Source organism: Heptranchias perlo, chromosome 3, assembly GCF_035084215.1.
Source record: "Heptranchias perlo isolate sHepPer1 chromosome 3, sHepPer1.hap1, whole genome shotgun sequence".
NCBI classification, from domain to species: domain Eukaryota; kingdom Metazoa; phylum Chordata; class Chondrichthyes; order Hexanchiformes; family Hexanchidae; genus Heptranchias; species Heptranchias perlo.
In genome coordinates this window covers 13,224,652-13,246,219 of record NC_090327.1, presented here as the reverse complement: position 1 = coordinate 13,246,219, position 21,568 = coordinate 13,224,652, and the positions used below count along the sequence as shown (strand labels likewise).

The following is a 21,568-nucleotide window of genomic DNA, read 5'->3' as shown; positions in this document are numbered from 1 at the left end:
GGAGACTGGTGGAAACCTCATGAAAAAAATGACTCGCAACGCTGCTTACGCTATTTCCCTGGGGTTTCCCCCAGTGTCCCTCTGGAGTTACAGCGAGAAATCGGTGGCAGTCCCACGATATTCTGGGCCAATATTTTAAAAGTCCTATGTAAAATTAGTTTGGACAGCCTCAGCCCAGTTCCAAGCGCAAAACTACCCATAATCAGGAAACTACAAAGATGGCTGGTGTGGGAAATAGAAGAATTTAATTATCATGTAATTCGGGGCGTGGGGGGAGGTGCTGGTATTCTGCACAGGAAATATTCTCTATAGGAACACAGAATATTTTAAAATATGTTTATAAGGTAGACAATTTAGTATTATCTTTTTGTGGCTTACATACATTGGTTGTTTTCTTGAGAAACATTTTTCTACCAGGCTTTTTTCTATTTTTCATTGATTCTTGATTTTGGCTTTCAAAAACATATTCTTGTTCCCTTGGGAAAATTCTACCCTAACTCCACCAGCATATATCATCAATCAACACATTTTGTTTCCTTTCAGTTAAAATTCTGATTTCAATATTAGTGGGATGTGTGTCAAAGAATTGGCAAAGAATTTCAAAGCTATAGCAGACTCCTTGGCAGGCAATTTTAACCTAACTCGCCCATCGGGAAACTGATGAATTCGGGTACATTGCTAGTTTTACATCCCGCCTAATTTTTTTTTTATTTGTTCGTGGGATGTGGGCGTCGCTGGCAAGGCCAGCATTTATTGCCCATACCTAATTGCCCTTGAGAAGGTGGTGGTGAGCCGCCTCCTTGAACCGCTGCAGTCCGTGTGGTGAAGGTTCTCCCACAGTGCTGTTAGGAAGGGAGTTCCAGGATTTTGACCCAGCGACGATGAAGGAACGGCGATATATTTCCAATCAATGGACAGTAATATTGGACGGGGTGTAAAACCAGTGTTCAACCAGATCTGATGGATTTCCCGCCCAGCAAGTTAGGTTAAAATTAGCTCCTTTATCTCCAAAGATTTAAAAAAAAATCACAGGTACTTGAAACAAACTTCACTAATACTTTAGCGAAAACTTTGGCAAAGAGAAAAGATCAAGATTTAGCAAAGTAATGTAAATAGCTGTGTTACTCAATGAGTCATACATTTTGCCATGACGTGAAATAAGCACTGGCCAGAAGCACATGATGCAGCTGGAAGATTGCAATACGCAGGCATAATCTCAGACGATGGAAATGTTTCTATCGTCAATTAAATAGTTGTGTTTTACAGGAAAAACATGTCAGAGTTGCACACAGGAACAAAAAAGGTGAAATTATCAAATCAGTGGTATTGTAGGCTTCTACTAGTTTCTGCCTAGTCCAAAAATGGCTGCCTCACGTTTCCAATCTTAAATGATGTCACAAGTTGTTTCTGCCACTTGAGCTACATTGAAGTCTGTTTAAGTGTTAGGGGTAGACTTCATAAGTTTTATCTGTTTACTGCTTATAAAACCTCATTATCTAATTAGTTATTTTAAAAACATCATGAAGGGGAAGCTAGATAAGTACATGAGGGAGAAAGGAATAGAAGGATTTGCTGATAGGGTGAGATGAAGTAAGGTAGGAGGAAGCTCTTTTGGAGCATAAACACCAGTATGGACCTGTTGGGCCGAATGGCCTGTTTCTGTGCTGTAAATACTATATAATTCCTTCTTGCCATGCTCACCTTATGTGATAGTAATTTAGGAGCACTTAGTTACCCAGTGGTGATGGAATATTGACTCTCGAGGATTTTGTTATGTTTCATTTGTTAGTCATAAAAAACAGCCCTGATAAAGTCAACAGGTGATTGACAGAAAGCAGCTATGAGATGGTGTTTTTCCGAGTTCGATATCCTGCATTGGGGTTGATAATGAGCCAACTGTCTAAACTTCTCAGTGTTTTCAGGACTGTCCTTATTTTGCTTTCTTTTTAAATTGTTGCTTTTGGTTATTTGAACAACAAATTACCTCCCAGACTTTCACCAGAGCTACTTAAAAAGGATGCTGAGGCACTGAAGAAGGTGCAAAAAAGATTTACAAGGATGATACCAGTATTGATAGATTATAACTAGCAGGAAAGACTGAACAGGCTGGGGCTGTTTTCTCTAGAAAAGAGAAGGCTGAAGGGTGACCTGATAGAGGTCCTTAAGATTATAAAGGGGTTTCATAGTGTAGACGGAGAGTAGATGTTTCCACTTGTGGGGGAATCCAAAACTAGGTCCCTCATAAATACAATATGGTACAATATGATAGTCCCTCATAAATACAATAAGGAATTCAGGAGACGTTTCTTGACGCAGAAAGTGGATTGAATGTGGAACTTGCTACCACATGGAGTAGTTGAGGCGAATAGCATGGATACATTTAAGGGGAAGCTAGATAAACACATGAGGGAGAAAGCAATAGAAGGGTGTGCTGATAGGGTGAGATGAAGTGGGGTGGGAGGAGGCTCGTGTGGAGCATAAACACCGGCATTGACCAGTTGGGCCGAATGGCCTGTTGCTGAGCTGTACATTCTATGTAATACTGTGTAAGCAGCCACTAGGAACAGTGTAAGAGTGGCCCAGGTCAGCAATCTCCACATCTGTCTCCCTTGATTAGTACTCTACCTCCCTGATGGTCTTGCCGTGATCGAGAAATCCACTTATGGGGAACCGAAGGCACAAAACCCATGTTCCATCATGATGGTACAGTATAGGAGGGATGAGCTATAAGGATCATATTTTCTCTCTCTAATTATTACTTTTGCAATTCAATGTGTAGGTATTAAATGAACATGATTTTGCGCAGTTGGCTATTCTGTGCTTGATATCAGGATACCTTCTCATTTTCAAGAAATGCAACCAAGTGCAAAGTGGACCATTTCAACCATTGCATTGGAGAAATGTCGCCACTACATTTTACTTTTTTCTTTTTTTTTATTCGTTCACGGGATGTGGGCGTCGCTGGCGAGGCCAGCATTTATTGCCCATCCCTAATTGCCCTCGAGAAGGTGGTGGTGAGCCGCCTTCTTGAACCGCTGCAGTCCGTGTGGTGACGGTTCTCCCACAGTGCTGTTAGGAAGGGAGTTCCAGGATTTTGACCCAGCGACGATGAAGGAACGGCGATATATTTCCAAGTCGGGATGGTGTGTGACTTGGAGGGGAACGTGCAGGTGGTGTTGTTCCCATGTGCCTGCTGCTCTTGTCCTTGTAGGTGGTAGAGGTCGCGGGTTCGGGAGGTGCTGTCGAAGAAGCCTTGGCGAGTTGCTGCAGTGCATCCTGTGGATGGTACACACTGCAGCCACAGTGCGCCGGTGGTGAAGGGAGTGAATGTTTAGGGTGATGGATGGGGTGCCAATCAAGCGGGCTGCTTTATCTTGGATGGTGTCGAGCTTCTTGAGTGTTGTTGGAGCTGCACTCATCCAGGCAAGTGGAGAGTATTCCATCACACTCCTGACTTGTGCCTTGTAGATGGTGGAAAGGCTTTGGGGAGTCAGGAGGTGAGTCACTCGCCACAGATCACCCAGCCTCTGACCTGCTCTCGTAGCCACAGTATTTATATGGCTGGTCCAGTTCAGTTTCTGGTCAATGGTGACCCCCAGGATGTTGATGGTGGGGGATTCGGCGATGGTAATGCCGTTGAATGTCAAGGGGAGGTGGTTAGACTTTCTCTTGTTGGAGATGGTCATTGCCTGGCACTTATCTGGCGCGAATGTTACTTGCCACTTATGAGCCCAAGCCTGGATGTTGTCCAGGTCTTGCTGCATGCGGGCTTGGACTGCTTCATTATCTGAGGGGTTGCGAATGGAACTGAACACTGTGCAGTCATCAGCGAACATCCCCATTTCTGACCTTATGATGGAGGGAAGGTCATTGATGAAGCAGCTGAAGATGGTTGGGCCTAGGACACTGCCCTGAGGAACTCCTGCAGCAATGCCCTGGGGCTGAGATGATTGGCCTCCAACAACCACTACCATCTTCCTTTGTGCTAGGTATGACTCCAGCCACTGGAGAGTTTTCCCCCTGATTCCCATGGACTTCAATTTTACTAGGGCTCCTTGGTGCCACACTCGGTCAAATGCTGCCTTGATGTCAAGGGCAGTCACTCTCACCTCACCTCTGGAATTCAGCTCTTTTGTCCATGTTTGGACCAAGGCTGTAATGAGGTCTGGAGCCGAGTGGTCCTGGCGGAACCCAAACTGAGCATCGGTGAGCAGGTTATTGGTGAGTAAGTGCCACTTGATAGCACTGTCGACGACACCTTCCATTACTTTGCTGATGATTGAGAGTAGACTGATGGGGCGGTAATTGGCCGGATTGGATTTGTCCTGCTTTTTGTGGACAGGACATACCTGGGCAATTTTCCACATTGTCGGGTGGATGCCAGTGTTGTAGCTGTACTGGAACAGCTTGGCTAGAGGCGCAGCTAGTTCTGGAGCACAAGTCTTCAGCACTACAGCTGGGATGTTGTCGGGGCCCATAGCCTTTGCTGTATCCAGTGCACTCAGCCGTTTCTTGATATCACGTGGAGTGAATCGAATTGGCCAAAGACTGGCTTCCGTGATGGTGGGGATATCTGGAGGAGGCTGAGATGGATCATCCACTCGGCACTTCTGGCTGAAGATGGTTGCAAACGCTTCAGCCTTGTCTTTTGCACTCACGTGCTGGACTCCGCCATCATTGAGGATGGGGATATTTGCATAGCCTCCTCCTCCCGTTAGTTGTTTAATTGTCCACCACCATTCACGACTGGATGTGGCAGGACTGCAGAGCTTTGATCTGATCCGTTGGTTGTGGAATCGCTTAGCTCTGTCTATAGCATGTTGCTTCCGCTGTTTAGCATGCATGTAGTCCTGAGTTGTAGCTTCACCAGGTTGGCACCTCATTTTTAGGTACGCCTGGTGCTGCTCCTGGCATGCTCTTCTACACTCCTCATTGAACCAGGGTTGATCCCCTGGCTTGTTGATAATGGTAGAGTGAGGAATATGTTGGGCCATGAGGTTACAGATTGTGGTGGAATACAATTCTGCTGCTGCTGATGGCCCACAGTGCCTCATGGATGCCCAATTTTGAGCTGCTAGATCCGTTCTGAATCTATCCCATTTAGCACGGTGGTAGTGCCACACAACACGTTGGATGGTGTCCTCATTGCGAAGACGGGACTTCATCTCCACAAGGACTGTGCGGTGGTCACTCCTACCAATACCGTCATGGACAGATGCATTTGCGACAGGGAGATTGGTGAGGACAAGGTCAAGTAAGTTTTTCCCTCGTGTTGGTTCGCTCACCACCTGCCGCAGGCCCAGTCTAGCAGCTATGTCCTTCAGGACTCGGCCAGCTCGGTCAGTAGTGGTGCTACCGAGCCACTCTTGGTGATGGACATTGAAGTCCCCCACCCAGAGTACATTTTGTGCCCTTGCTTCCTCCAAGTGGTGCTCAACATGGAGGAGGACTGATTCATCAGCTGAGGGAGGACGGTAGGTGGTAATCAGCAGGAGGTTTCCTTGCCCATATTTGACCTGATGCCATGAGATTTCATGGGGTCCAGAGTCAATGTTGAGGACTCCCAGGGCCACTCCCTCCTGACTGTATATCACTGTACCGCCACCTCTGGTGGGTCTGTCCTGCCGGTGGGACAGGACATACCCAGGGATGGTGATGGAAGAGTCTGGGACGTTGGCTGAAAGATATGATTCTGTGAGTATGGCTATGTCAGGCTGTTGCTTGACTCGTCTGTGGGACAGCTCTCCCAATTTTGGCACAAGTCCCCAGATGATAGTAAGGAGGACCTTGCAGGGTCGACTGGGCTTGGTGTTTTGCCGTTGTCGTGTCCGGTGCCTTGTGTTCCGATGCCGGGTGGTCCGTCCGGTTTTATTCTTATTATGACTTTTTGCAGCGAGATTTTACAACTGAGTGGCTTGCTAGGCCATTTCAGAGGGCAATTAAGAAATCAACCACATTGCTGTGGGTCTGGAGTCACATATAGGCCAGACCAGGTAACGACAGCAGGTTTCCTTCCCTAAAGGACATTAGTGAACCAGATGGGTTTTTACGACAATCCGGTAGTTTCATGGCCATCATCACTGATACTAGTATTTTAATTCCAGATTTTTATTTAATTAATTGAATTTAATTAATTAATTGAATTTAAATTCGCCAGCTGCCGTGGCGGGATTTGAACTCATGACTCTGGATTTTAGTCCAGGCCTCTGGATTACTAGCCCAGTAACATAACCACTATGCTACCGTACCCGTAAGCTGTATCGGTTTGACCAGTAGAAGTAGTATCCTGCACCACTGTTGTCATAGCAATTTAGCATGAGGGTTGGGGAGGGAATTACATGGAATTTACAGCACACAAACACCATTCGGCCCAACAGTTCCATGCCGGTTTATGCTCCACACGAGCCTCCTCCCTCCCCTCTTCATTTAACCCTATCAGCATATCTTTCTATTCCTTTCTCCCTCATGTGTTTATCTAGCTTCCCCTTAAATGCAACTAATCTATTCACCCCAACTACTCCTTGTGGTAGCGAGTTCCACATTCTAACCACTCTCTGGGTAAAGAAGTTGGGGTAAAGAGGTTGCAATATACTAGGCTTGTATTCCCTTGAGTATAGAAGATTAAGGGGTGATCTAATTGAGGTATTTAAGATGGTTAAAAGAATTGATAAGAATGAGTGAACATCTCCAAATGTACTCCTGAGTCAAACAAACATTACATCAAAACCTACTTTTTTGCACAGCTCACAATTAAATTCAGAAAATATGGATCTTTTATGTGTATTTTTACTGTCTTGTACTTTCATTGATAATCATCGGTACTTTATTATCGTTTACTTAAGCTAATTTGGCTTTGCTTGATAGGTGAACAGTCATATATGATACTATACTGTTCTTTGTTATCGAGATCTATGCTTATACGTTCTTACAAATATCAGCATTACTCCTCTTTATTTTCTTTCGAAGCTTTGCTTTTCTTTGTCATGCCGTTTTCATCAGTTTGATGTTTTGTGTACATTGAGAAAAGTGCTTATCTGTTTCTCAGTTATTACTTTTGAAATGTATTAAGGACATAAGAAATAGGAGCAGGAATAGGCCATTCAGCCCCTCGAGCCTGCTCCGCCATTCCATGGCTGATCTTCTACCTCAACTCCACTTTCCCGCCTGATCCCCATCCCCTTGATTCCCTTAGTGTCCCGACATCCATCGATCTCAGTCTTGAATATACTCAACAACGGAACATCCACAGGCCTCTGCAGTAGAGAATTCCAAAGAATCACAGCCCTCTGAGTGAAGAAATTTTTCCTCATCTCGGTCTTAAATGGCCAACCCCTTATCTTGAGACTATGACCCCTAGTTCTAGTCTCTCCAGCCAGGGGAAACAGTCTCTCAGCATCTACCCTGTCGAGCCCTCTAAGAATTTTATACATTTCAATGAGATCACCTCTCATTCTTCTAAACTCCAGGGAGTATAGGCCATCCTACTCAATCGCTCCTCATAGGACAACCCTCTCATTCCAGGAATTAATCTAGTGAACCTTCGTTGCACCACCTCTAAGGCAAGTATATCCTTCCTTCGGTACGAAGACCAAAACTGTACGCAGCACTCCAGGGGTGTGGTCTCACCAGAGCCCTGTACAATTGCAGTAAGACTTCCTTACTCTTATACTTCAACCTACTTGCAATAAAGGCTAACATGCCATTTGCCTTCTTAATTGCTTGCTGTACCAGCATGTTAACTTACTGTGATTCAATTTCTTAGTCTTTCATCTTTTAAAAAATATTCTGCTTTTCTATTCTTCCTACCAAAGTGGATAATTTCACATTTCCCCACATTATACTCCATCCGCCACCTTCTCACCCACTCACTTAACCTGTCTATATCCCTGTGCAGTCTCTTTGCGTCCTCCCCACAGCATACTTTCCCATCTAGCTCTGTATCGTCAGCAAACTTGGATACATTACACTTGGCCCCCTCATCTAAATCATTGATATATATTGTAAGCAGCTGAGACCCAAGCACTGATCCTTGTGGCACTCCACTAGTTACAACCTGCCAACCTGAAAATGACCCGTTTATTACTACTCTCTGTTTTCTGTCCGTTAACCAATCCTCAATCCATGCGCCCTAACCTTGTGTAACAACCTCTTGTGTGGCATCTTATCGAATGCCTTTTGAAAATTAAAATATACTGGTTCCCCTTTATCTACCCTGCTAGTTACACCCTTAAAAAACTCTAATAGATTTGTCAAACACGATTTCCTTTTCATAAAACCTTGTTGACTCTGCCTAATCATATTATGATTTTCTAAGTGCCCTGCTACCATGTCCTTAATAATAGATTCCGTTACTACATCCTTAATAATAGATTCTAGTTGCAGTCTTGTACTTTGAAATGAATAGTTTATAAGGCATTGTAGCCTGGGTAGATCCAGCAGACACGGGTAAAATCCCACACCTAAAATATGGAATAATTGTGGTACTGTGTGTGGTGCAAATTCGTTTCAGTTTTGCTACAAATAGACACCAGTTCTTTTGTCTGCCATTTGTAGTGGAGCTGGACCTTCATGCTCTTTATGTAGAATAAATGTAAGGAATCTTACAACACCAGGTTATAGTCCAACAAATTTATTTTAAAATCACAAGCTTTCGGAGATTATCTCCTTCGTCAGATGAATGAATCTGACGAAGGAGATAATCTCCGAAAGCTTGTGATTTTAAAATAAATTTGTTGGACTATAACCTGGTGTTGTAAGATTCCTTACATTTGTCCACCCCAGTCCATCACCGGCATCTCCACATCACATTTATGTAGAATAGGTGTGGGAAGTGGGAGATACATGGTCAGGTTGTGTAAAGGGTTGCCAACTCTGGTTGGATGTATTCCTGGAGGTTTCATGACATGACCTCCCACCTCCAACTGCCCCACCCAGTCAAACAGCCCTTTTCCCCAATACTTTTATAACTAATAAGCAAAAGTGTTCAGAGAAAATTAAAAAAAAAACACAATTTTTTTTAATGCCCCTTTGATTTTTTTCCTGGGTTGCTTGCAACAGTGTCCTGGAAATTATTCTTTAATTCCTGGAGACTCCAGGACAATCCTGGAGGGTTGGCAACCCTAGTTGCCTACCAAGTCCCATCAACAGACTTTATATTATATAGACTTTGGCCTAACTGTGTTAACATTGCCGTCTCTATGGTGACAGAGTACAAATCCTACACCACCATGTTCCATCTAAAACATTGCCCTTCCTCTCCCCTCATCCAGGAATGTATGTGCATTTGTTCTTGGCAGGTGATGAATTGTCAAAATCAAAGGCAGTGCCTTAAGTTCCCAATGCTGTATGCAGGATCACAGAATTTCACAGTACGGAGGGAGACCATTCAGCCCATTGCATTGATGCCGGATCTCTGAAAGAGCTAGTCAATTCATACCCTTTCCCCGTATTCTTTAAAATTTTTCTTTTACATTTATGTAATCACTTCCCTTTTAAAAGTTATTATGCATACATTATTTATTGAAAGTAAATGCAGACTGGAATGGCTTTAAGGCTGGAATCTCACCTCCGGATCCGGATGATAAACCACTTGCATTTCCTTTCACGGTTTATATTACCTCACTTACTGTGAACCTTGCAATAATGTTTTTGCCTTTTAATTACTGTCATTCATTATTCTATATATAGCATGCAGAAGGGGGTCATTTTAACTTTGGCCGATGGTGTAAAGTGGGGCATATCAAATTAGCTGGCCATTATACACCATGGCCAATTGTCCTTTCCATTCTAGTCAATAGAAGGGAAAATCTGATGGAGTGTATAATGGGCGGCCAATTCGATACCACCCATTTTATACTATCCCCCCCAAGTTAAAATCACCCCCAGAGTGTGTTATTTTGGTAACCCCTGACTTGAAATGTCAATTCAAATTTAGTTGTGGTCCTGGTGGCAGAATTGCCATGCTTGGAACTACAGAGCAAATTTTACAATTTTACCGCCTGGTACAGAGCTTTTAGCATATCAAGAATTTCAACATGGAGGTTAACATGCTCAATTTGCGGCCCACATGATTTTCTGTACGTTGAATTTAATTGACGGAAAATTAGCGGCTGTGAATTGTGTAAATGATCCATGCATCCGAATTTCTATCACATGACACTTTGCACTGGGAACAGCAAATTGCGACATTTACCCTTTTACATCCATCACACACCCTCACAGTTTTGCTTTTTGCATTTAAAAAAAGGCTTTAGTTGGGTCTAAGTGGCCTCGTGGGTCACAATGTGTTGTGGTGCTGAGCTACGTGGACCAGGAAGGCCCAGGTTTGTCTCTGATTTGTGCTAAGTGAGCTGATCTCAGCTAAGATGGTGGTGGGACACACAGTTGGCTTCTATGTCGCCTGGCTAGGGAGAATTGAATCATTTGGGGTTCCCTCAGTTGGAATATGCCAGTGCGTGTGTGTGTGGGGACATCAGAAGAAGAGACGATGAAGCTCAGGTTTGAGCACCCCTCAGGGTCAAGTACGTGCTGATACTTGGTCTTGGTTCATACATGAAGAATTACCATGCTGGTAAGGAAATTTCAACCTACATTACCCAGTATGAGTTAGGAGTGGAAGGCGGAAAATGAGGGAAATCATTTTGTTGTTGGGGGAATGAAATCCACAACAATGACTCTGGACTCCCAATCCTTCATAAGCACAAGTCCATTCATGGTCAATTTTTAAAAATATATGCCGTATTTCATGAAGTATTAAAGTGTAGAGCCCTTACCATGCTGTTAGCATGGTGATCTTATCTGTTGTGAATGTAAACCTGCACAAGGTCAAATTCTCATTTGCATGAACCTAGCACTGTCCCAAAATAGATCTAAACACTCTGTGCTGACTAGTGTTCCTAAACATTTGGATAGATGGAAGAGACATTTGGATAAATAGGTAGGTGCATGGAGAAATAGTTGACACGCTTACTTGCACTGATTTCAGAGGCAGCTAAACCAGTAGTGGTTCCTGCAGTGGGATACTTATTAATATTTTTGTTCATTTACATCATGAACTCTGTTTTTTCTGTGTTTGAAAAATTAAAGAACAAACATTGAGTCAATCATGGAATCATACAGCACAGAAATGGGCCATTCGGCCCATCATGCCTGTGCCGGCTCTTTGAAAGAGCTATCCAATTAGTCCCACTCCCCCGCTCTTTCTGCATAGCTCTACAAATTTTTCCCCTTCAAGTATATATCCAATTTGAAAGTTACTATTGAGTTTGCTTCCACCACCCTTTCAGGCAATGCATTCCAGATCATAACAACTCTAATAGTCACATTTGAGAAATAAATTCAAATTGGCAGGGTGTAAAGTATAAAAATTCTAAATTACAAGTCACTATTGTGAAACTTTACTGTGGATGAAAATAATCACTAGAGGGTTGAAATAGGTCCTGTCTGATGATTTTTGATCATTTTGTGACAAAGATGCTCCACTAACACAAGTCATTCTATCTGGTAGCCTTGTTAAGAATCAGTGAAGTTCAGAGTCAGGTTTGGAATTTCAACCCCAGATGCCTAGCACAGGAGGCCAGTGCTCTACTACTAGAGCTTCCTCTCCTATTTTTAGTATGGTTTCTGAACTAGGCAGAAAAAGAAATTGTGTAATAGCAGGAATCAGGGCCAAGGTTATTTTACAACGTCAATCTTGACGTTTCTCAAGGGAGAGAGCATAGCGCTGTCTCAGTCAAAGGAAATAAATCACAGTGATCTGATGCAGTTCAGCTTTCTAGAACTCTCTCTGGGACAGTCACAAGCCAGCGTAGCTTTTGCCCTCTTACCAGTATGTTGGCTGGTATTATATTATGTAATGGATACTCTTAGCAATAATAAGCCACTAATCCAATCAAGAGCTTTAAATGGCATTGCAAACTACAAGGGCTATGTGCAAGTAGATTATAATTATCATAGAATCATAGAATGATACAGCACAGAAGGAGGCCATTCGGCCTATCATGTCTGTGCCGGCTCTTTGAAAGAGCTATCCAATTAGTCCCACTCCCCTGCTCTTTCCCCATAGCCTTGCAAATTATTCCGCCTTCAAGTATTTATTCAATTCCCTTTTGAAAGTTATTATTGAATCTGTTTCCACCAGCCTTTTATGGCTAGAGATTGGATTACTGCCTTAAATTCCCTCATTGAGGTGTCTACTATTTTTTAATCGGGAAATCTTGATGTAGGACCAAGGCCCAAAGTACAAGGCACTGCCAAGCTTGAAAAAAATAGGACAGAAAGCAAGGTGAATCAAGAAGTTGTAGTGGGTGATGCCAAGTTTTTAATTGTAGGGGAAAGGGAAGACTCAGGGAAATAAAGAGCTGTGTAATAATGAGGCACTGGAAAAAATGAATTACAAAAGGACTCGAGTTTTGATTTCAATGCAGTGAGGATGTAGGGCGGAGGAAGAACAAGTAAAGAAAGAAAGACTTGCATTTATATGGTACCTTTCATGACCTCAGGACGTCCCAAAGCGCTTTACAGCCAATGAAGTACTTTTGAAGTGTAGTCACTGTTGTATTGCAGGGAAACGCGGCAGTCAATTTGCGCACAGCAAGGTCCCACAAAAAGCACTGAGATAATGGGCCCGATATTAGGAGGGCGGTGGGTTCTCAGCGGGGGGTCAACTGGGCGCATGGGTAACGCACCCGGTGAAATCAGTGTGCTTCGCATGGAATCGCAGGCTAATTGGAGCCACTTACCTGTGCTTCCGGGTTTCGCGCTGGAAAGCTGCGCGGCGGGCGGACTGCGCATGCGCAGCATAGTCTGTCAGCTGGAGGAGCCCTATTTAAAGGGGCAGTCCATCAATGCTCCTCCTGCAGCACACAACCAATTCTGAACCATGGAGTAGGCCAGAGGGAAGGCTGCCCCAAGATTTTCGGACTCCTCACTCCAGGTGCTGCTGGATGGGGTGAGGAGGAGGAGAGAAATCCTTTTCCCATCCGATGGGAGGAAGTGCCCTCCCTCCACCATGAAGAAGGCCTGGCTGGAGGTGGCCGAGGAGGTCACCAGCAGTGGCAATGTGCCACGAACCTGGGTCCAGTGCAGGAAGAGATTTAATGACCTAACCAGGTCAGCCAAAGTGAGTATACTTACGCATTCTCCCACACTCCGTCTTCCACATCATCTCCACTACCACACAACCCCTTCTGCACTGCCATCACAACGCTCTCGCATCACTCCTCACATCCACTCAACTATCATCCTCACCTTGCCTGCACGTACTCACCGCCCCTGTCCCCATTCGAACACTATCACGCAACCCAATCCTCATACAATATCATGGCTATGTTACACACGCACCCTCCCATGCATCTCCCTCACGCTCAACCCCACCCACACCAATGCATGCAGCGGGTCACCATGAAACCATCACTCAATCACGCCTCTGTGTTTTGCCTTGATAGGAGAAGAGATGCCAGAACGCCTGGAAGAGGGCACAGACCGGAGGGGGCACGCCGCATCAGGTGGCACTAACAGACGCAGAGCAGCAGGCATTGGAGATCAGCCGCACGCTGGAGTGCCTGTCCGTGGCGGATGCCGAGGCTGGGATTGCACAAGCGGCCAGTGACAGAAAGCTAACACTCAGCACTCATGATGGCGAATGATCTTAGCATCACTTGGCATCTGCAGCACCTCAATATCTGTCCATATGCCTCATATTGCTTTCTGTTCTCTTGCAGGGCCATCTGCGAGCGCCGTAACCGTGGAGGGCGATTCCTCAGAGGACCTGCCGGCCTCTGAGGGTCCATCGTCACATCTGAGCCATGCATCCACCAGCGCAGATACATACACCTCGGTGGGTCCCCGTCCTCACTTAGTTGGGCTTGTACATGGTGAGTCACGAGCAGACCCTGGTGGCAGGGGCAGCCGTGGAGAGTCCGCGTCGATGGGAGCACTCTTCTCCAGGCTCTGCTCAGCTGGACCCAGATGCTGAACCCTGGGGGCCAGCCGTGAAAAGGAGAGTCATCGAGGGGCAGCAGCACATTGCCGAGGCGCTGGAACAGGTGCCACGCGCACTCTCCACAATCGCGCAGAGGATGGAGGAGTCCAACTCCTGCATGAGGGGAATGGTGGCACAGGCACAGGAGGGTATCTCCGAGATAGTATCGCAGGGATGTGAAGGCATCTCTGAGATAGTGTCGCGGGTAGGTGCGGGAATGTCTGCGATGGAGGAAAGGCTAGCCTCCCTCAAGCGTCAAGCACGGCTCAACAATGAGTCCATTCAGGCCCTGACAACGGCTGTTCGGATTCAGAGTGAGCAACATTCTGCCCCCTTAAACAGGCTGACAGATACTTTACAAGTGGCCTTCCAAGGCCTCACACAAGCCCTCCAAACTGCCGTCCAGCAGGGTGGAAGGAGTGATGTGGGCCTGGGCCAGGAGAGGGATGATGGTGAAAGGGGACATGGAAGCGGGGATGCAACTCAAGGCACTCCCACGTCTCACCCGTTGCCCCCCTCTCAACCAGTACCCGCAATGCTGCCTCCTCTCCAGGTGGCCGAGTCTGCCCCTGCACAGGTGCAGGTGGAGCAGTCTTTGGAGGGGCCCTCACGGGCACCGAAACCCAGAGGATGTTGGCCCAAAGCATCTAATTGGTCAGGGCATGAACAAGAGCAACCTGCCACTACCTCTACTGAAGCCACAGGGGTAGCACCACGTAGAGGTTCCCGGAAACGCAAGGCGAAGGTTTTGTGAGCACAAAGGGAATGCACATGGGTGTCTGACGATTTGTCATGTTTTTTATTTATATTGCTTTTCTGCCACATGCACAATAAATATTATTATTATCACCACTACAGCCACGTCTTGCCCATTCTTGACTGGCTTGGGAATAGGTCCCTTTCATGGGGTTCACCATGAACATGCACACTTGATGCCACTCATTGTGTCACTGCAGAGTGGGTGTTAGTGTATTTGCAGCTCTCTTTTGTGCAGACGACTGAGAGACGTCGGCGATGTCCCCGGTGGCACCCTGAAAGGATGCGGAGGAGAAGTTGTTGAGGGCAGTGGTGACTTTGACAGCGACAGGTAAGAAGATGGTGCTCGGGCCAGCCGGGAGCAGCTCGGCATGAAGGAGGCTGCAGATGTCCACGACTACATGTCGAGTGACTCTGAGCCTCCATGTGCACTGCTGCTCAGAGAGGTCCAGGAAGCTGAGCCTTGGTCTGTAGAGACCCTGTGGCGAGGGTAGTGCCCTCTGCGATGCATCTCTCTCTGCGGTTGCCCTCCCTCGTGCTGTGCAGGTGGATGTGTCACAGCACTGTGTTGTGGAGCTCCACGTGTCAGAGGTGGACGGCGTGGACGGTGAGGCTGGTGATGCTGTTCGCCCTCCGAGGAGGTCATGACTGCAGCTACGGCGGCCCCCATGCGGAAGATGTACATCTGAGCGGGTCCGCAAGGTAGGTACATGTGTCTGGACCCCGGGGTAAGTGTGCAAGTTTGTGAATTTAATTGTTAGGAGGAGGGTGGTGGAGGCCAAACTTTGTCCAAAGTGACAGAGTGGCCTCCTGCAACGAGTGAGGGTCTCCCCCCTCCCCCCACCTGTCAAATGGACCTTTGCAGCTGCCACAGGCTGATGGCTGCAACACGTCCATTTGAACTGGGAGTGTTTCCCCCAGTACGGGAAACAGTCTCAGTTCATTTCAAAATCCCACCCCTCCTAAAATATCAGGTCAATCAGGTCTGTAAACGACCTGAAGTACCTGTTTAAGTACTTTAATTGCCGGCGGGAGTCCCACATGCGGGGGCTGCGTGCGCATGTCAGCGCGTCACTAGGGAACCCGGAAGTGGGCGAGTTGGAGCTGGGCTCCAGTCCCGCCCCGGGAATCCCCGATTTTTGCAGCCCCCCCCTGCCACGAACGCACCCGACTGGGGGTCGGAAAATCGAGCCCAATGACCAGGTAATCTGTTTTTTAGTGATGTTGCTGGAGGGATAAATATTGGCCAAGAACTCCCCTGCTCTTCTTCGAAATTATGCCGTGGGATTTTTTACGTCCACCTGACAGGGCAGACGCTTGGTTTAGCGACTCATCCAAAAGATGGCACGTCCGACAGTGCAGCACTCCCTCAGTACTGCACTGGGGTGTCAGCCTAGATTTTGTGCTCACGTCTCTGGAGGGGGGCTTGAACCCACAACTTTCTGACTCAGAGGTGAGAGTGCTGCCAACTGACACCATAAATGTAGGAATTATGGAGCCATTTCTGGCAGCAGCATTGCTGTTCCTCAAGTGCAACGTATGCCACAAGTGAATTAACCAGATCACATCTCAGTTTGTGAGGTCAGTCTACTTAAATGATCAGAATGTGCTACCTGCACAGATTAGCCCAGTAACAGCACACTGGTGTCTGGTGCAACCCAACATCCTTGAAGGATTGCTTGGAAAATTTAAAGGCAAGTGGCTACATTGGGGGAGGGGGGGCTCTATCTGTCAGCCTTTCCAAAGATTGCAAGGTGGAATCAAAAAAGTGGCAGGCCAAAAGCAAGTAAAGGCACACCAATGCCAAGGAACAAAATAGAGTCTGTGGGTAAGTGGCGGAGTCACACAACCCTGTTTTATGGCTGGAGATGTGAATATGTGGGGAGGGATCGCCCTCTTTGGCATTTCAGGACTCACAAAAAGGGATCTAGGAACTGATGCGGAAGAATGTGGCATACTTTAATGACGCTGGCGCAATAAGAGTACCATACATGCAGATCCAGACTCAGCAGGACACACAAGCAAGCTGCACTTTTCAGTTGAAAGCCTCGTCCACTAACTAAACCATCTGGTGATCCATGCGTTTTGCATGCTGGAGATCACAGTGCTCTAAGGTGGCTGGAATTATACGCCATCTGCATACGCTAAATAATAAAAAACTAGGAAACTGCTGTGCCCAGTTTTGGTCTCCTCATGGGGGATATTGAGGCACTGGAGAAGGTCGAGAGGAGAGCCACCTAGCCTTCAGGCTCTTAGTTATCAGGAAATTCAGGAACTGGGTTCTTTTTCATTGGAAAAACCTAGACTGTAAGGAAATATGATTGAGATTGTTAAATTGATAAAGAGAATAGATTCTGTTCAGATTGATAGGTTATTTGATCTGGATAGGGAGAGTAGGTAAAGGGGGCATTAGTAAAAAATAAGAAAACATAGGTTAGATGCCAGGAAGTACTTCTTTTCACAGAGTCATCAACCTGATTGACAGAACATGCAGTGGGTATGGATTTACTATAGGCCTTCAAAAGAGATCTGGATAAGTTCCTGTGAGTGGAAGACATCTCAAGTTATAGAAGGTAGGTTAGGTCAGTCAGCCCACGCCTGCTCATTGCAATCCAATTTCTGAAGGGGGGCCTAAAACAGGCATTAGGCCCCTCATTTCATAGGATCATACAGCTCAGAAGGAGGCCATTTGGCCCACTGTGTCTGTGCCAGCTCTTTGCAAGAGTATCCAATTAGTCCCACTCCCCTGCTCTTTTCCCATAGCACTGCTATTTTTTCCTTTGTAAGGTATGCATCCAATTTTGTTTTGAAAGTTACTATTGAATCTGCTTCCACCACCCTTTCAGGCAGTGAATTCCAGGTCATAACAATTCGCTGCGTAAAAAAATTCTCCCCATCTCCCCTCTACATAAGTAAGGGGTCTGGTATCTGTTTTAGGTGGCTGCGGGGCATGCCTGTAAAATGGACTGACCTAATATCGGGTTGGACATCTTTCAGGCGTCCTTGGGGCACGGGACATTGGTCCCCGAAATTGGCCCTCGTTACACCTTTTTTATGCCAATAAAACGGGCTCAACAAGGAACAATTTCTATCCCCATATTGGGCAAACTGAAAATCTACTTGTGTGGATTTCTTAATAGCTTTGGATTGACCATTAAACCAAGGTCCCATCTGCTTGTTCAGGTGGACATTAGAGATCCCATGGCACTACGTGAAGAAGAGTAGGGCATGCCCTGGCTAGCATTCCCCCTCACTCAACCTAAACAGCTACAGATTAACTGACCATTCATCTTAGTACTATTTGTGGGACCTTGCTGTGTACAAAATGGCTGCCTCACTTGCCTGTATAACAACAATGACTGCACTTCAAAATAATTCATGGTACGTGAAGCACTTTGGGACATTACTGAAAGGTAAGGTGCTATATAAATCCAAGTTCTTTATTTCTAGCTTGGTTTGGAGACTCTTATACGTGGTGATTGATTTCCATAAGCGTCAGATACCCAGTTGATGAAACTGCCCTGTGCTCTAAATAGAGCAGTGTTACTAGCAGGAAGGAAATATTCAATGCTAATAAAATAAATAACTTGTATTTATACAGTGCCTTGCACAACTTCAGGATGTCACAAAGTCCTTTACAGCCAATGAAGTACTTTTTTTTTGAAGTGTAGTCACTGTTGTAATGGGAAATATGGAAGCCAACATGCGCACAGCAAGATCTCACAAACAGCAATGATATCAATGACCAATTAAACATTTTTTTTAGTAATGTTGATTGAGGGATAAATGTTGGCCAGGACACTGGGGAGAAATCCCCTGTTCTTCTTCGAATAGTGCCATGGGATCTTTTACGTCCACCTGAGTGAACAGATAGAGCCTCGGTTTAACGTCTCATCCGAAAAACGGCACCTCCGACAGTGCAGCACTCCTTCAGTACTGCGCTGGAGTGTCAGCTTAGATTATGTGCTCAAGTCTCTGATAAATTGGAATACTATCTGAGAAGTATGATATCTCAGTTTGGAACCAACATTTGAAAGTTTACCAGATCCCGATAATACAAAGCATCTCTGCGGGTTTAAATATTAAAAATCCCAAACAGTTTCTCACTTACCACCATCTTATAACTGCATTTTCCACCATCTTATAACTGTATTAGAATTTTCAAGCTATTGTATTGCATGTTCTCCTTAGAGCAGAGAAGGTTAAGAGGAGACTTGATAGAGGTGTTCAACATCATGAAGGGTTTTGATAGAGTCATAGAGAGAGTCATAGAGTTATACAGCACGGATAGAGGCCCTTCGGCCCATCGTGTCCGCGCCGGCCATCAAGCCCTGTCTACTCTAATCCCATATTCCAGCATTTGGTCCGTAGCCTTGTATGCTATGGCATTTCAAGTGCTCATCCAAATGCTTCTTGAATGTTGTGAGGGTTCCTGCCTCCACAACCCTTTCAGGCAGTGAGTTCCAGACTCCAACCACCCTCTGGGTGAAAAAGTTCCTTCTCAAATCCCCTCTAAACCTCCCGCCTTTTACCTTGAATCTATGTCCCCTTGTTATAGAACCCTCAACGAAGGGAAAAAGCTCCTTAGTATCCATCCTATCTGTGCCCCTCATAATTTTGTACACCTCAATCATGTCCCCCCTCAGCCTCCTCTGCTCCAAGGAAAACAAACCCAATCTTCCCAGTCTCTCTTCATAGCTGAAGCGCTCCAGCCCTGGTAACATCCTGGTGAATCTCCTCTGCACCCTCTCCAAAGCGATCACATCCTTCCTGTAGTGTGGCGACCAGAACTGCACACAGTACTCCAGCTGTGGCCTAACCAGTGTTTTATACAGCTCCATCATAACCTCCTTGCTCTTATATTCTATGCCTCGGCTAATAAAGGCAAGTATCCCATATGCCTTCTTTACCACCTTATCTACCTGTTCCGCCGCCTTCAGGGATCTGTGAACTTGCACACCAAGATCCCTCTGACCCTCTGTCTTGCCTAGGGTCCTCCCATTCATTGTGTATTCCCTTGCCTTGTTAGTCCCTCCAAAGTGCATCACCTCGCACTTTTCCGGGTTAAATTCCATTTGCCACTGTTCCGCCCATCTGACCAACCCATCTATATCGTCCTGCAGACTGAGGCTATCCTCCTCGCTATTTACCACCCTACCAATTTTTGTATCATCAGCGAACTTACTGATCATACCTTTTACATTCATATCCAAGTCGTTAATGTAGACCACAAACAGCAAGGGACCCAGCACCGATCCCTGTGGTGCCCCACTGGCCATAGGCTTCCAGTCACAAAAACAACCTTCGACCATCACCCTCTGCCTTCTGCCACTAAGCCAGTTTTGTATCCAAAGTGCCAAGGCACCCTGGATTCCATGGGCTCGTACCTTCTTGACCAGTCTCCTGTGGGGGACTTTATCGAAGGCCTTACTGAAATCCATGTATACCACATCCACTGTGTTACCCTCATCCACACGCCTAGTCACCCCCTCAAAAAATTCAATCAAATTAGTCAGACATGATCTTCCCTTGACAAAGCCATGTTGACTATCCCTGATTAATCCTTGCTTCTCCAAGTGGAGACTAATTTTGTCCTTCAGAATTTTTTCCAATAATTTTCCTACCACTAATGTTAGGCTCACTGGCCTGTAGTTCCCCGGTTTTTCCCTACTCCCCTTCTTGAATAATGGTACTACATTAGCAGTTCTCCAGTCCTCCACCACATCCCCTGTGGCCAGAGAGGTTCTGAATATATGTGTTAGAGCCCCCACAATCTCCTCCTTTGCCTCACACAGTAGCCTGGGATACATTTCGTCCGGGCCTGGGGATTTATCCATTTTTAGGCCTGCTAAAACCGCCAATACCTCCTCCCGCTCGATGTTAATATGTTCGAGTATATCACAGTCCCCCTGCCGTATTTCTATGTCTACATCGTCCTTCTCCATAGTGAAAACAGATGCAAAAAATTCATTTGGAACCCCTCCTACATCTGCCGGCTCCACACACAGATTGCCATTTTTGTCCCTAATGGGCCCTATTTTTTCCCTAGTCATCCTCTTACCCTTAATATACTTATAAAACATCTTAGGATTTTCCTTTATTTTGCTCGCCAGTGTTATTTCATGGCCCCTCCTTGATCTCCTAATTTCTTTTTTAAGTATCCCCCTGCACTTTTTGTACTCCTCTAGGGCTTCCTCCGTCTTTAGCCTTTTGTATCTGCCAAAAGCCCTCCTTTTTTTCCTAATCCATTCTCGTATATCCCCTGACATCCAAGGTTCCCTGGAGTTCTTGGAACCACCCTTGACCTTTACGGGAACATGTTGCCATTGTATGGTCTCAATATAAATAAGGAGAAACTGTTTCCAGTGGCAGAAGGGTCGGTAACCAGTGGACACAGATTTAAGATAATTGACAAATGAACCAGAGAGGAGATGAGGAGAATTTTTTTACGCAGCGTGTTGTTATGATCTGCAATGCACTACCTGAAAGGGTGGTGGAAACAGTAATTTTCAAAAGGGAATTGGATAATTACGTGAGGGGAAAAATTTACAGGGCCATGGGGAAGGAGCAGGGGAGTGGGACTAATTGGATAACTCTTTCAAAGAGTCGGCACAGGCACGATGGGCCGAATGGCCTCCTTCTGTGCTGTACCATACTATGATGCTATGTTTATGATTTATCTAAGATATAGCACTGGGGAGAAGATTCACAGGACCATGAAGAAACATTCAACAACAGCAACAACAACCTCCTTTAATGTAATAAAATGTCTCAAGGCGCTTCACAGGAGCGTAATCAAACAAAATTTGACACCAAGCCACATAATGAGAT

General features: G+C 45.8%; 1 protein-coding gene across 1 annotated transcript in view; it reads left to right on the top strand.

Annotated features, from left to right (window-relative positions):
• The window catches only part of LOC137310253 (leucine-rich glioma-inactivated protein 1-like), a 51,020-nt gene that overhangs the window by 14,387 nt on the left and 15,065 nt on the right, over window positions 1-21,568 (top strand). The window lies entirely within an intron of this gene.